Raw genomic sequence first — 13,773 nt, forward strand, 5'->3', positions numbered from 1 at the left:
CCAGATCCCCCCCAAATGGTATTAAATAGCATTTCAAGGCCTGTATTCTTAGTATAAAGTCTAAAATTAAGAGTCAATGTTATGTGCTGCCTTGACATTCTGTAAAATCAGGAAAGCCTCAAAGTGCTTAAGCACAAATTCCACCCCCTGCTCTGTTCCCACGGACGAGGTCCTATAGCTAAACAATCTCTCTTATCAAAGGGTCCTATAGTTCCTGCTTATCCCAGAGCACTGGGATTTAGTACCCTGACAGCCCCCCAATTTTTCAAATAAACCAATTACACCTGCCCTGGCTGCTGTGGCCCAGTTGGTTGGGTGTCATCTTGTAAGCTGAGAGGTCGCAGGTTCAATTCCTGGTGGTCAGAGCACAAGCCTGGGTTGAGGGTTTAGTCCCCAGCTGGTACACATGTGAGAGCTGGCTGATCGATGTTTCTCTCCCTCTTGTTCTCCCTCCCTTACCCTCTCTCTGGAATCGCTAAGAGAAAAGCAAATAAATAAATACAAATAAACGATCACACGCTCTGGCAGGAACCAGAGGGCACTCAACCCTCTTAGTACTGCAAAGCCTGCCTCCCACAGCCCCAGGCCGCAGTCACATGCAGCCTAGCACGGTGGCTGCCCTCCTCTGGGGCTGGGTGTGTGTGTGACTAATAAACAGTTGTCAGTCTCATCTGTCCAGGGTCCTGTGTTGCGTGTTCAGCCGTGACCCTAGGGTGAGAACCCTTCCCTTACCAACGGGGTGAAAAGGAGGCTGTTAAAACTCGTTTTCTGCCCAGTCTACCAGTCTCTGCTCTTTTTCACGCCCTGGAATCTCCTGACTGCATTGGTGTGGTCAGCAACTCTCTGTGACAGCAACGATGTCCAGCACTGTGTTAATCTCAGTCCTGCACTTTCCAATCAATTCCCCCACCCTCCCTACGAGGTAGATATGATTATCAGTCCCAATTTTCAGGTGCGGAAACTAGTTTCTAACAAGGCTGTGCAGCTTGCCCAAGACTCAGTGCTAATGAACCGAGCAGAGCTCAGCTGCAGATCTGCCCGGCTCCTCATTACCACCTTGGCCTTGACAGGATGTCTGGGCTCACTGCCGCCACTCCTCATCGCCACTCACAGACAGAGACGCACTGCTGCACGGCCTGATGGGAGCACCTGCGTCCGAGGCACCTGGTTTCTTCTGCTGGCCTCGGCTGGAAGTCGGCTGCAGAGGCGTGCCTGGGAAAGGGCGCTAGTGGGACAGGCCCGCAGACCGACTGGGTGCCGAGAGGCATCCCTCGCTTGCTGGGCTTAAGGTCTGGTTTGGTTGCTGACCCCGCAGACACGAAAACCCTATCCTGTAAAAGTCTCATGGTTAACTGGACTTGGGAGATCAGAGAATACTGTCTAAATTCGTAAGAACTATTGTAGAAATCAGAAAGTCAATTTATTAGTTCACTTACTAGTGACATATGCCTGCCTACTCCTTGCAGTTATCTGTAAAAACAAGTAAATAAATAATCAAATAAGCAAACAAGCAGTGAGGTCAAGTATCATCAGGAAGCTTTTTAAGAATCACAAAAGATCCCTGGTAGGTGTGGCTCAGCGGACTGGGTGCCGGTTTGATTCCGTCAGGGCACATGCCTGGGTTGTGGGCTAGATCCCTAGTTCAGCACGTGCAAGAGGCAACCAACTGATGATTCTCTCACACACAGATGTTTCTCTCCCTCTCTTTCTCCCTCCCTTCCCCTCTCTCTAAAAAGATAAATAAAATATTGTTATTAAAAGAATCACAGAAGAGGCTGTATGCTACATTTACTAGAAGCTTGGTGCACCTGTCCTGGCCCTAGAAGTAAACGCCTGGCCCCCAGACTCGGCAGATGCAGTCCAAGGGGTCAATGTACCCTGTACGGGCAGCGCCAGCTGCCATTCTGTCTTGTCACCTCCATCACTGAACTCCTGGACTCTTCTGTGGCTCCAATCTCTCGGTACAACTGGACTCAGCTTTGTCCTTGAGGTAACCTTGTGCAGGCACCTAAGAGCAGCGACCGTGTGCTGATTTCTCAGTCTTTCTCTGAGACCACAAGGAACAGCCTCCTGTTGCTCCCGCTCACAGCCGGCCGTGCTGCTGGGGACCAGATGGGAGTCAGTGAGGAAAGTCAGGGCGAGAGCAGAGGGCTGGGCCTCTCATGACAGACCTCTGGGCTACGATCAGCGATTTCATGCAAAGCCTTAAACTCACTGAAAATCAGCAGGAGATACAAAGAACTTCTGAAATCACCTCGTCTGATTCCCACATTTTGTAGATGAGAAGCTTAGGTGTTGAGAAGGGAAGTGTTTTTAAGACATCCCCATTAACTAATGACAGAAATGAGACCCTCCCTGTTACCCACGTCTGAGCTACACATTCTAAGTGGAAAGCAACGAGGAAGACATTTAGAACGGGGGAAAGACAGACAATTTGGAAGGGTTAAGGCAGCAACCTAACAATGTCTAGCTAACATTCACTAAGATTTATTATCTCCCAGACACTGTGCCAGGAACTTTGCATGGGTGGTCTCACATAATTTTTGCAAAACCTGTGAGGCAGTTACTATTATTAACTCCATTTTCAAATGAGAAAGTGGAGGCCTGGAGAGAGTAAATGACTTGCCCCAAATCCCAAAGCCAGTGGGTGGCAGCGTCGGCAAACGAGCCCATGCTGCCCACTCTGGAGCTGGACCCTCTACCACTGTCCACTGCCCAGGACCGAGAATTTAAAAAGCAGTTAAGCTCTTGATCTTAGAGTCTCTCTCCTCCTTTTTTAGCATCTTCTTTGTTCAGAGGCACTGCACAGACACACAGTAAGTGAAGTGATTTTTAAGGAAGAGCAGATGACATTATTGAGGATTTACTTTTTCTGGGCTACAGGAGGCAGCATTTCTCAAGCCCCTGGCTTGTCCAAGGCCACACAGCTGGGAACAGTGCCGCTGGGGGATGTGAAGGCCACGCAGCCCCAGCACAACTCCTGGGTCCAGCTTCCCAGCCTTGTCAGTGGAGAGTGTGTCCAGCAGATCTCTACTGAGCTCAGCCAAGTGCCCTTCACTGAGGTTTGACACTGCACAGAGCAGAAATTCCGCATAACCCCTGTTCTCGGGGAGCTTATGCCACAGCTAGAAAGAAGAGACCACTTTCAGCTTAAAACCCTTCCTTTCCTATACCTTTGTAGTTAGGGAGCAGGAGCACTGACGAGACTAGGAACCTCCAGCTCCCTGCACTACTGCCCTTTTACACACTCGGCTCACCCAGCCCCTAGACACCTCTGCGCACACTTCACAGACGAACTCCAGTCTCCTCTTCTCTGAGTGCCGTAAGCATCCTTTGTCTTTGAAGACACAGGACTTATTTTCATCTCTATCCTTCTGTTATCCATCATCAGGGAGTGTGACAAGAGGGTTAACTCAAGAAACCAAAAACAAAGTCTAAATTTGGGAAAGAGCCTATGGGATTCCACAGCATTTGCTCACAAATGTTCAAAGGAAGACACAGAAAATTTCATCCTCAACAATCTGCTGCCCGGGAAAAAAGTCCCGAGCTCTAGAAGCCAATTAGTCTGCCGAATTGGACTTTGACCTTAGAAAGTCTGCCCCAGTTTGACTCTGACTGGAACTGAGGGCAGCTGACAGCGGAGTGCCAGCTACAGGAGCAGCTGGCATCTAGGCGGCCAAATTTAACGACTGTCAGGGCTTCAGAGCAGTACCCAGAAGTTAGACTGCCACAGCAGTCTAGGGGCTGAATGCAGACGAGCAGCAGATTTCACAGATTGGACTACAATCTGTAAGGTCCTACTATGTTCCTAACATCACCTTAGGAGGTGGAAACTCAAAACAATGACCGAGCCCACGGCACCAGAAAACACACCAGCCAAGCTGGGGCCCGCTCCTCTCTTTCTCCATCAGCCCCAGACAGTGAACGTGAGGCCCCGGCACCAACCTTTGCCCAAGCACAGACCAATGTGGGAGCTGCAACAGGGTAGGCGGTTCTCAGTCCTGTGGCCTGGGGCTCATTCCCAGGGGTCAGAGCATGTTCATACTCATTCTTCTAGACTGTCACTGAGATAAAAGTCTCACCCTGGCCAGTGTGGCTCAGTTGGTTGGCGCACCATTGTGTAGACTGAAAGGTCATGGGTTTGATTCCTGGTCAAGACACATACCCAGGTTGCAAGTTCAATCCGCAGCCAATCAACGTTTCTCTCTCATGTCAATGTTTATTTTTCTGTCTCTCTGTCTCTCCCCCCCCACCCCTCCCCCTCTCTCTAAAAGCAACAAAAAAATATCCTCTGGTGAGGATTAAAAAGTAAAAATAAAAACATAAAATAAAATATAAAAGTGAAACCATGTATGTACTAGAAGAAAACATTAATGAGTTCCTCGTAAATTGAGAGTGAGGCAAGCTTTCTTACTCAAAATCTAAAGTAATACTTACACTGTGAGACTGATAAACATAAAACTATGTAAAGGTGTAAAACCTCTGTACAGCAATAAAACATGCAAAGTTAGGCAGATGACAAACTGGAAAAATATTTTTGCAACTTGTGTTACAGACATTATCTCAAAATAATGAGATACCCTGTATCTCAAAAAAGGAGAAAATCAATTTAGACTATATTGATATGTTACTTCTTACCTAACGGACTGGCAAAAGCCCACAACTCTGACAGCAAGACTCGAGAGAAGAGAAAAAGAGGGATAGGCATGAAATAAATCCTTCTGTGAATGAGTCTCGTTATACTGCTTTGATTTTAGAACCATGTAGATGGTTAACATAATTAGAAACCAAGATTAGATTTTTAAAAGCAATTTTCTAAAGTTTAAAGCAAATGAACCTGTTTAGCACATTTGTCAAGTTGGTGGCATGGTCACACAGAGAAAATGGTTACAAGTGAATTTAGGAGAGTATTTGACGGTACATCTCAAGTAGCACATGGTCTCAGTGCAAAGGAACCACTCAGAATGAAAGCAACATTCAGAAATCTAGACTTCCGGCCAAGATGGAGGTGTAGGTGGAAACCCTGTGCCTCCTTGCACAACCAAGTGTTAGGGTGGGCCAGTATAGGAGGAAGCCCCCAGCTGGACTACAACTCCTCAGCTGGACTACAAATCAAGATGGCCGATGCTCAAAATGGCGCCCGGAAATACCAGCTGACATCCAATCAGAGAGCCGGAAGGGTGGGCTTTGCAAAAGGGATATCCGAACAGAAACCAATGCGGTATCGCCACTTTGTTTAGAGGGGACCAATCCCCAGCTCCCACAGGAGGCCACGGGGAATAACACCCCCCACCCCACCCCCCACCCGCCATCTTCCCTATCCCATGGTGAGGCGAGTCTCCTTGATTGCCTCTCCAGAGCAAGGAATCTCGCCCCGGTGCATCTACCTCAATAAAGCTCTATATTTAGCCTATTTTTGTGGCTGATTGGCATTTTTTCCTCGGTGGAGCTTGAGAAAAATCTTTCACCAAGATTAAAGACAACAAAGTTTTAGTAACAAAAACGCAACCAAAACACATAAAATTGAACTATACAGAAGTCAGACAACAACGAACCTTTCGGCCAGACCAGTAAGAGGGGCAGAGCCAGCAGCTGGCGGAGCGGGGTCACGCAGGAAAGGGTGGCCGGACCGACCCAAGAGCACAGGCAGCGGTTGGCGGATCCCAGGTGTGGAGTTGCAACGGGCAGACCTAGTGAGGGCACAAGGCAGCAGGCCGACCGCGGTCACACATTCATGCGCAGATAAACCAGGCCAAGGAGCGAGCAGTGAGACAGACCACACAGGCCCCAGTCCCAGGAAGCAGCAGAGGGGACCGCCCCCACGTATAGCGTCATAATCCAGATACTGAGTTGCCCCGCCCTGGTGAACACCTAGGCCTCTGCCCCTCATACTTAACAGGCGCAAACAGACCAAAACATTATGGCTCAAGAAAAACTCAAAGCCCCAGAGCTGATAACTCTAAGCGACCAAGAGATAGCCAACCTATCAGATGCACAGTTCAAAACACTGGTGATCAGGATGCTCACAGAACTAGTTGAATTTAGTCACAAATTAGAGGAACAAATGACGGCTACATTAATTGAAATGAAGGGAAATGTGCAGGAAACCAATAGTGATGGGAAGGAAACTGGGACTCAAATCAAGGGAGTGGACCAGAAGGAAGAAAAAAATGACCAAACAGAAAAGAATGAAGAAACAAGAATTTAAAAAAATGAGGAGAGGCTTAGGAACCTCTAGGACATCTTTAAATGTTCCAACATCCGAATTATAGGAGTACCAGAAGGGGAAGAGTAGGAGCAACAAGTGAAAACTTATTTGAACAAACAATAAAGGAGAACTTCCCCAATCTGGCAAAGGACATAGACTTCCAGGAAATCCAGGAAGCTCAGAGAGTCCCAAAGAAGTTGGAACCAAGGAGGAACACACCAAGGCACATCATAATTACATTAGCCAAGATTAAAATGAAGGAGAGAATCCTAGAAGCAGCAAAAGATAAGAGGACAGTCACCTACAAAAGAGCTTCCATCTCAAAAGAGATCTTACAGGCAAGAAAGGGCTGGAAAGAAGTATTCTAAGTCATGAAATCCAAACACCTACAGCTCTATCCAGATTGCTCTATCCAGCAAAACTTTCATTTAAAATGGAAGGACAGATAAAGTGCTTCTCAGATAAGATCAAATTCAAGGAGTTCATCATCACCAAGCCCTTATTATATGAAATGTTAAAAGGACTTATCTAAGAAAAAGAAGATAAAAAATGCGAACAGTGAAAGGACAGCAAATTCACAGTTATTAACAACCACACCTAAAACAAAAGCAAACTAAGAGGACAGCTTGATCAGGAGTGGAACCATAGAAATGGAGATCACATGGAGGGTTAGCAACAGGGGAGTGGGAGGAGGAGAAGGGGGGAGAAGGTACAGAGAATGGGTAGCATAGATGGTAGGTAGAAAATAGGTAGGGAGGAGGGCAGGAATACTATGGGAAATACAGAATCTAAAGAACTTGAGACATGTGGACATAAATTAAAGGAGGGATGGGATGGTCTGGGAGGGGTGTGCAGGGTGGAGGGGAATGAAGGGGGGAAATTGGACAACTATAATGACATAACCAATAAAATATATTTAAAAAACAAAAAGAAATCTAACTGTCAGTGCAGATAATGGCAGTGCTACTGGCCTGGTCAATAACATGGCCAGGGAACCCAGCAGCCTCAAAGCCCCAGAGCATGGCCCACTTGTCCCCAAGTGGGAGGTGAGGCGGGAGAACAGCACAGCCGGGAGCTGGAGGGCAGCACGTGCCCAGGGGAACAGCGCCATCCTGAGGGCTGGCAGCCTTCCTGGGGCTGCAGTGTGGTCCCGACATGCTCAGACCTGTGCTTTGTGAAAATCTGACAGCAGGGGCAAGACATATTGAAGAAGAACGAAGCTGGAAGCCAGCTGGCCAACTGGAAGGTTGCTGCAGTAACCCAAGACGAGAGGTTATAGTAGCTTTAACCAAAAGAGAAAGGGGACAGCCAATGGGCTTCGGGGGTACAGAAATGTGTGCTCTCTGTGGGTGGGGAGGGGAAGGAGGGTGGTGGGCCCAGAGAAGGGCAAGAACACGGGAAGACCCCCGGGTTTCTGCCTTTGGCAATGCCGCAGTGCCATTCACTGATACTAGGGACTGAAGAGAAGTACCAGAGGGGGACAAATGACGAATTCACTGCTGCCAGAGCCCCTGGCACCATCCTGCAGAGTTAGTGGGGACAAAGAGCTTCAGGAGTCCAGAAGGAGGCCCCGACCGTCAGGCAGCACATCCAGAGAGCTGAGGGACAGAGAAGAAACTGGGGGCTCGGACTGCCTCCTGCGGTGCTCTCTCGGGAGTCAGAAACAGAATTTCTATTATTTGCCCCAGAACCGGACTCCGGGGCCTCTAGCAGCGGCCAAGCATCCAAACACCAACAGAGGCTGGACAGACGTAAAACCTCCAATGCTTAAATGCATGCAACTAACTGTTACACGTTGTACGGGCCAACCAACTCTGGCCCACAGAAGTTCTCCACTGAGGTGCCATTTTTACAAAATAGCCTAAGAAAGATTTAAAAGGTATTTCCTTCAAGTACTAATAAAATAAAAAATTACATTTATGAATTGACTTTCCCAGAGGTTCCCGTTTTAGAAAGGTTCTGCGATGAGCTTGCTTTCAAAGAAAAGCCCTTTACTTTTCCAGGTGCGGAGGGACCCCAGACAGATGCAGGGGCAGCATCCTCTCCACGTCTACTGCTCTGTCTCTGCCTCCTTGGTTCCCTCCCTCTCCTCCTCTTTCCCACTCAACTGCCCTCTCCTAACTCCAAGGAAGTGAATCCATCTGCCAGAAGCTGCTGCCTAGAGCCAAGAATCAGGCTTCTACGACTCTGCCCTCCACCTGTCAGAAGAAACAAATATGGTGTCTGCTGACAAGGCTGCCAAGATGATCGCCCCCATTTCGCCAGTCTCATGTAGAACAGGGACAAACGAGGGCCTCTAAGGGATTCCTGAAGCACCTCATTGGGTAAACATCTCTATTACAGATGACCACTCAACTGTGCATAACCACTTTAGGCAGGAAACAAGGCCTGGAAAGACAGTTTCAAAACTCTGAGATCAAGGCCCCCCAACAGTAGAAAACTATTTTTTCAGGAGGAGCCTCATTATTGCCTTGATTTGGTGATGTGAGGTTTCATCGTTGGCTCTGCACCCTTTGAGGGCTCAAGGACCGAGATCTGATTAACACGATGGGCTCTCTCTCCCCAGAAAAATGACACTCATAAAATTTTCAGGTGAAGTTCAAGGGTTCATGGATCCCTTGCAACTGGACCATTCACCCCAGATTAGATACCTACCTTATGATACATCTAAGGAAATGGAACACCTGGTCTCATGATTTTCAGGATCTGACAACATGATTTGGAGGCTAACAATATTAGGGAAGTGTAGTATGCTAGCTTTCTTTCCTTACCCTTCTCTCCCATGATGCCTGCAGGAGTCTTGAAACTGCGTGCTCTCTGCAAATGAAATACTGCAACCTCTGCACGGCTTTTAAAAAAATAACAATCTCTTCTCTGAAATTAAATGTCCTCAATATTCACTTTTTCCTCTATGTGGTTATAGCTTGCTTTCTCCACATTATCAAGATGATGACTTTGGAAGGCAAGCTATTGGAGATCCAGAAACCATATATCCCAATTCCATGTCCTGTAAAAATCAAAGAGCTCACTCTCTTGCAGAGCTGAAGGAGGCTGGGGGTCCCTGCCTGCCCCCCGGGGTGCTGGAACAGGCAGGGGTCCAGGAGGGTATGTAAATACTCAGTATGAGGCAACAGGGCATACCAATTTGTTTTTCAATCTATTTTATTTCAGTTCAAAGCATCGTTGCCAACAGATAGTCTAAGAAAACAAGCCACACTTTGGTTATACTTAGTCTTCCCCCAATCTCCAAAAGCAGTTGAATATTGCCAAAGTGTGGCTCTTTTTTCCTGCGCTGCCTGTCTGCGATGACACTTTGAACTGAAATAAAACAGACTGAAAAACAAATCAGTATGTCCTCGCTCTGCCTGCAGTTTTATATTATCCTTCAAAGCTAGTGTTACCACCTACTCTTTACTGGAGCCCAGCAGACACAAATCACAGAGCAAAACTGCAATACTTTAAATGCAGCAGTCCCACCCAGACCTAGAATAGCACTTTGATTCAGGGCTTGTTGTTTAACATTGCATCGGTGTGCCACTCCCTGTCCGGTTCTGTGCGCCATTTGCTGGGCTGGATTATATCTTCCGATGGCATGGGCCATCTGGTTACTGGACACAGTTTAAAGCAAAACTTGACATCACTGATCTTGCATAGTTCGCTCGGTTTATTACTGCCTCTGTAATTTTTCGTGTTCATGAGCCCAAACATCGTATTATTTTCGCCTATTTAAAAAGTCTGCTACTTACTTCAAAGCATTCAATGACCTGTTTTGACTAGGCAGGACATTAAAAATAATGCAGCGATATTTTGAAACTTTTAGAGGAAACCCCAAATCATTTGCAAACAAATTTTGAAATGACCACAGACTAGAATCTGAAGTCTATTATTTCCATAGAATGCCTTAAAAAATGCAAATACATGTAATGGAAGGACACAAATAGCTTTGAGCTTAAAACACTAAAATTATTTTTTTAAAATGCTCTGAATAGACAGCTGTATAATGTGGTTGGAAAAAAAATTACATCCCCACCGGAGAAGTTCAACTCTTAAAGACATGAAGGAAAAATAAGACCTGTCCCCCTCCCCCCACCCCGCAAAGATAGAAATACACACAGACACCTTCAATTCTGTCTGTAACACACGTCAGGATTTTTGTTTTATTAAGCATTTTAAGTAAGTTTCCATTTGGGGCCAAATTTGGTTAGTTTCCTCTGACTGGAATTCAGCAACATATGTAACAAGAAAACTCAGAACGTATTCCATTTTCTCTAATCCACACAATATAGCTCTTTGAAAAGGTACCACTGTCCACCTCTGTCCGGTTAGACAACTAACGTAAATGGCCCTTGAGCACACAGCTCTATCACCGGGGAAGCTGAGTCAGGGCCCAGGACCCCCGGCAGAGGACTGAACCACAGCACAGTCACGCATTTCTTCGTGCTCCAGCGTTCCAGCTTCTCGTCCACTTGCAGGCTCTGAACCTGCTGAAAAGCTCTGCCTCCCCACTTCTCTCCCCTTCCCCTTCTTGCAGGACTGGATTCTTGTCACTCAAGCAGTTTCAGCTTAAACCACCTCTTTTGCCTTCCAAGGCCATCTTCATACAAGGAGTCTCTCAGGTCAGCACTGTTTTCTTCCCTCTACGGCAGTTGCCACAATTTGGAATAAACTTTGCTATTTCTTCACTGGCTCAGACACTATGTTTTAGGTCCACCTTGCTCACTCAGTAAGCATAGGGGCTAAGCACAATGGTGCCTGGTACACAGCAGGCACTCAAATATTTGCTCAAGAACAGCCTGGATTTGTTTATTTAATATTTACCAGATGACTGGTTGTGAGTACTGGCTAGCAGTGATTCAAAAACAGGTAAAGTGTGGTTTCTGCCCTTGAGGTCCCAAGTTGGTAGAAAAGATAAACAAACGGAATGATATAGGGTGGCGAGTGTGATCAGTTTAGGTTCAGATTCAGCTCCCTTATGCATTTGCTATGTAACCTTGGACATCTCTCATCTCTGAGTCTCAATGTCTTCATCTCTAAAATGGGAGTATTAATACTACCTATGTCAGAGCGGTGGTGTGAAGATTAAATGATGATTCATGCAAATCAAGCACAGTGTCAATCAAGCTCAAAGAGCTCTTGGCACACAGGAATCACTCAATAAACATTAACTACTAACTTATTTTGATGCTTTGACAGCTGTATTTGAAATTATCTTTGTTTATTTGTGTACTATCTGTCCAGCCTCTATAGAATTAAAATCCCGTGGAAGAACAAAGATCATATTGATCTCACCATGGCACTTCTAGAGATTTGAACCATTTCTAGGATACGGAAGGTGCTCAACAAATACCGAATGATCCACAAAGGCGCACATGCAAGTATAGGGTTCTGAAAGCATTTGTTAAACTTGTGATGAATAGCTAGGTTTGGGAACTGCTGCCAGACGTGAAAGGCATCTAAATTAGAAAGTGGGGTGTGGCAGAAGTCTGATGATTTCGCCAAGTAGAAAGGGATTTCACTTTGGGGTTATAATTAAATCTCCATAAACCACACAAAGATTGGATACAACTCCGAGAAAGAATCAATAGCCCCAGGTCAACAGACTGGAAAGAGGACACTCTGGGAAGTATGTCAAGGGTCACCAGAAAGGGGGCTTCCAGGGATGATCTCCACTTGCCAGACCACTGATCTGCGCCACACCCTGAAACATCTGAACCACTCAGAATCAAGAATTTCTCCTCCTAAACAGAAACATGGACACCTGCTCGTAAAGTGTTGTTAGCACAAAAATGCTGCGTATGAATAAATTAACCACCTGACTTCTTGTAGAAGCCGGATGGACGGTATTGTTATTTAAAGTAAGGAAAACAATTCTCACTTTGAACAAATCATTAAGACCACAGGAGGTAATGAAGTCAGAGTGTTTTGTCAAAAAGCCCAGGTGCACGGGACAGTTGTGATTGGAGTTTCCCATTACGTGGGAAGGGACCAGAAGAAATGCTGAACGACATTGACCCAGTCTACTTGTGCCTAGGGTAGGAGTTGAAACTCTTTTCTGTGAAGGGCGTTATTTTCAGCTTCACGGGCCCAGCGATCACTGCTGCGCAACACACTCAACCACCCTACTCTGTCCTAGTAGCAGGGAAGCAGCCAACGGCCTACATAAACAATGAGCACGGCTTGTGTTCCAATAAAACTCCATTTACGGACTCCGGAATTCGACTGCATACAACCACCGCAATTCAAAAATGTAAAAACCATTCTTAGCTCCCGGCAGACAAAATCGGGAGGGGGAGGTGAGGGGACGGATTTGGCCCAAGGCCAGAATACCTTGCCTAGTGCAGGGACTTGGCGGGAGAGGGGAATAAGACTGAGAGTAACCGCAACGAGAGGCCAACCATCCCACCGCGCTGAGCAGCAGGAGGTGCGGGGCTAGGGCAGGCCCCGGGCGGAGAGAAGGCCCGGGGGTGGGGGGTGGGGGCAGCACGCCAGCCGCAGCCTTTCTCCTAGGGAGACTACCGCCCAGCCAGTGCTCTAAGTGTAGGCCGCCCCTGGGAGTCCGCGGTGTTCCCCACGAGGAAGGGTCTCTGTGATCCCCTCATTTGGGGCGCCTCCAGGGCCTCAGCTATAAAAGGGGTCTCCACGTGGAGTCCCAGCCCCGTTTCTATGGTTACCTGTTCAGCACCGATTCAAACTGCCGTTCTTTATTGACAGCGCCATAGAGAACACGAACACTCCTGCCCGAAGGGAACAATAAAGATTTCTCCATTCAACAGCACCAGAGACGCCGCGAGGCGGCCATCTTGAGGCCAGCGCGGAAGGGACACAAGTGGTAAGGAAGAGGCCCGGCTTGCCCGGCGCACCGTAGTCACGTGCTAGGGGCGGGCCTCTGGGGGGAGGGGCCTGCGTCACGCACGAGCTCTCCGCCAACGCTAGGACGCTGGGGCCAGCCGGCTGCTGGCCTCGCCTCTGACATCTGACCCTGAGTGTCCATTCTTCTCCTCTCCCCTCCCCACGCTCCCTTAGGAAAGTCCTAATCGAGTTACACTGTCTCTGTCTAAGGTAGCTCTGGAGTTAGGCTCTTATTTCAAAGAATGGCAGGCAAGTAGACACAAAAAATTTCTCTTCATTTTTCCAAAACATCACGATCTCATACAATGCGGAGACTTGACCTGAGGCTGGTACCCAGACGTATTCTCATTGGTGGAAAGGCTTGACACCGCTCAGACATGATAGGCTAACAGACCCGTATCGACCAATCATGGTGTCTTGAAGGCATTTTGGTCCCACCTCCCCCTCCCAGTTTTAGTGTTTGGGGTTTCGGAGGGAAAGTATTCACAGACTATTTGTTTACTCAATTTCTCTCTTACCTTGTCGTACACTATGCATTCCACGTTGAAGATCCTCTTGCCATCTTCACATAAACAGATGAAGTCAGATCCAGAGAGTGTCAGACTTATTAAGTCATATCAGCGCTGACCAGTGGAACTTCACTCTGTCACTCTGTCACTGACACGCAGCCAATTTTGCTGTCACTGCCAGTCATGCCGCTCAGTTCCAGTTGTCTC

At 47.3% G+C, this 13,773-nt stretch overlaps 1 protein-coding gene across 2 annotated transcripts in view; it reads right to left on the bottom strand.

The window, feature by feature from the left end:
- The window catches only part of ZBTB40 (zinc finger and BTB domain containing 40), a 66,572-nt gene extending 53,539 nt beyond the window's left edge, over positions 1-13,033 (bottom strand). For both annotated transcript variants that reach the window (XM_037033039.1, XM_037033038.1), the window contains exon 1: positions 12,880-13,033. The gene's annotated coding sequence lies outside the window, so the exon portion shown is untranslated. The remainder of the gene's footprint in view (positions 1-12,879) is intronic.
- Between the last annotated feature and the right edge of the window lie 740 nt (positions 13,034-13,773).

This window comes from Sturnira hondurensis, unplaced genomic scaffold (genome assembly GCF_014824575.4).
Source record: "Sturnira hondurensis isolate 20B ecotype Veracruz unplaced genomic scaffold, ASM1482457v3 Scaffold0021555, whole genome shotgun sequence".
Classification (NCBI taxonomy): domain Eukaryota; kingdom Metazoa; phylum Chordata; class Mammalia; order Chiroptera; family Phyllostomidae; genus Sturnira; species Sturnira hondurensis.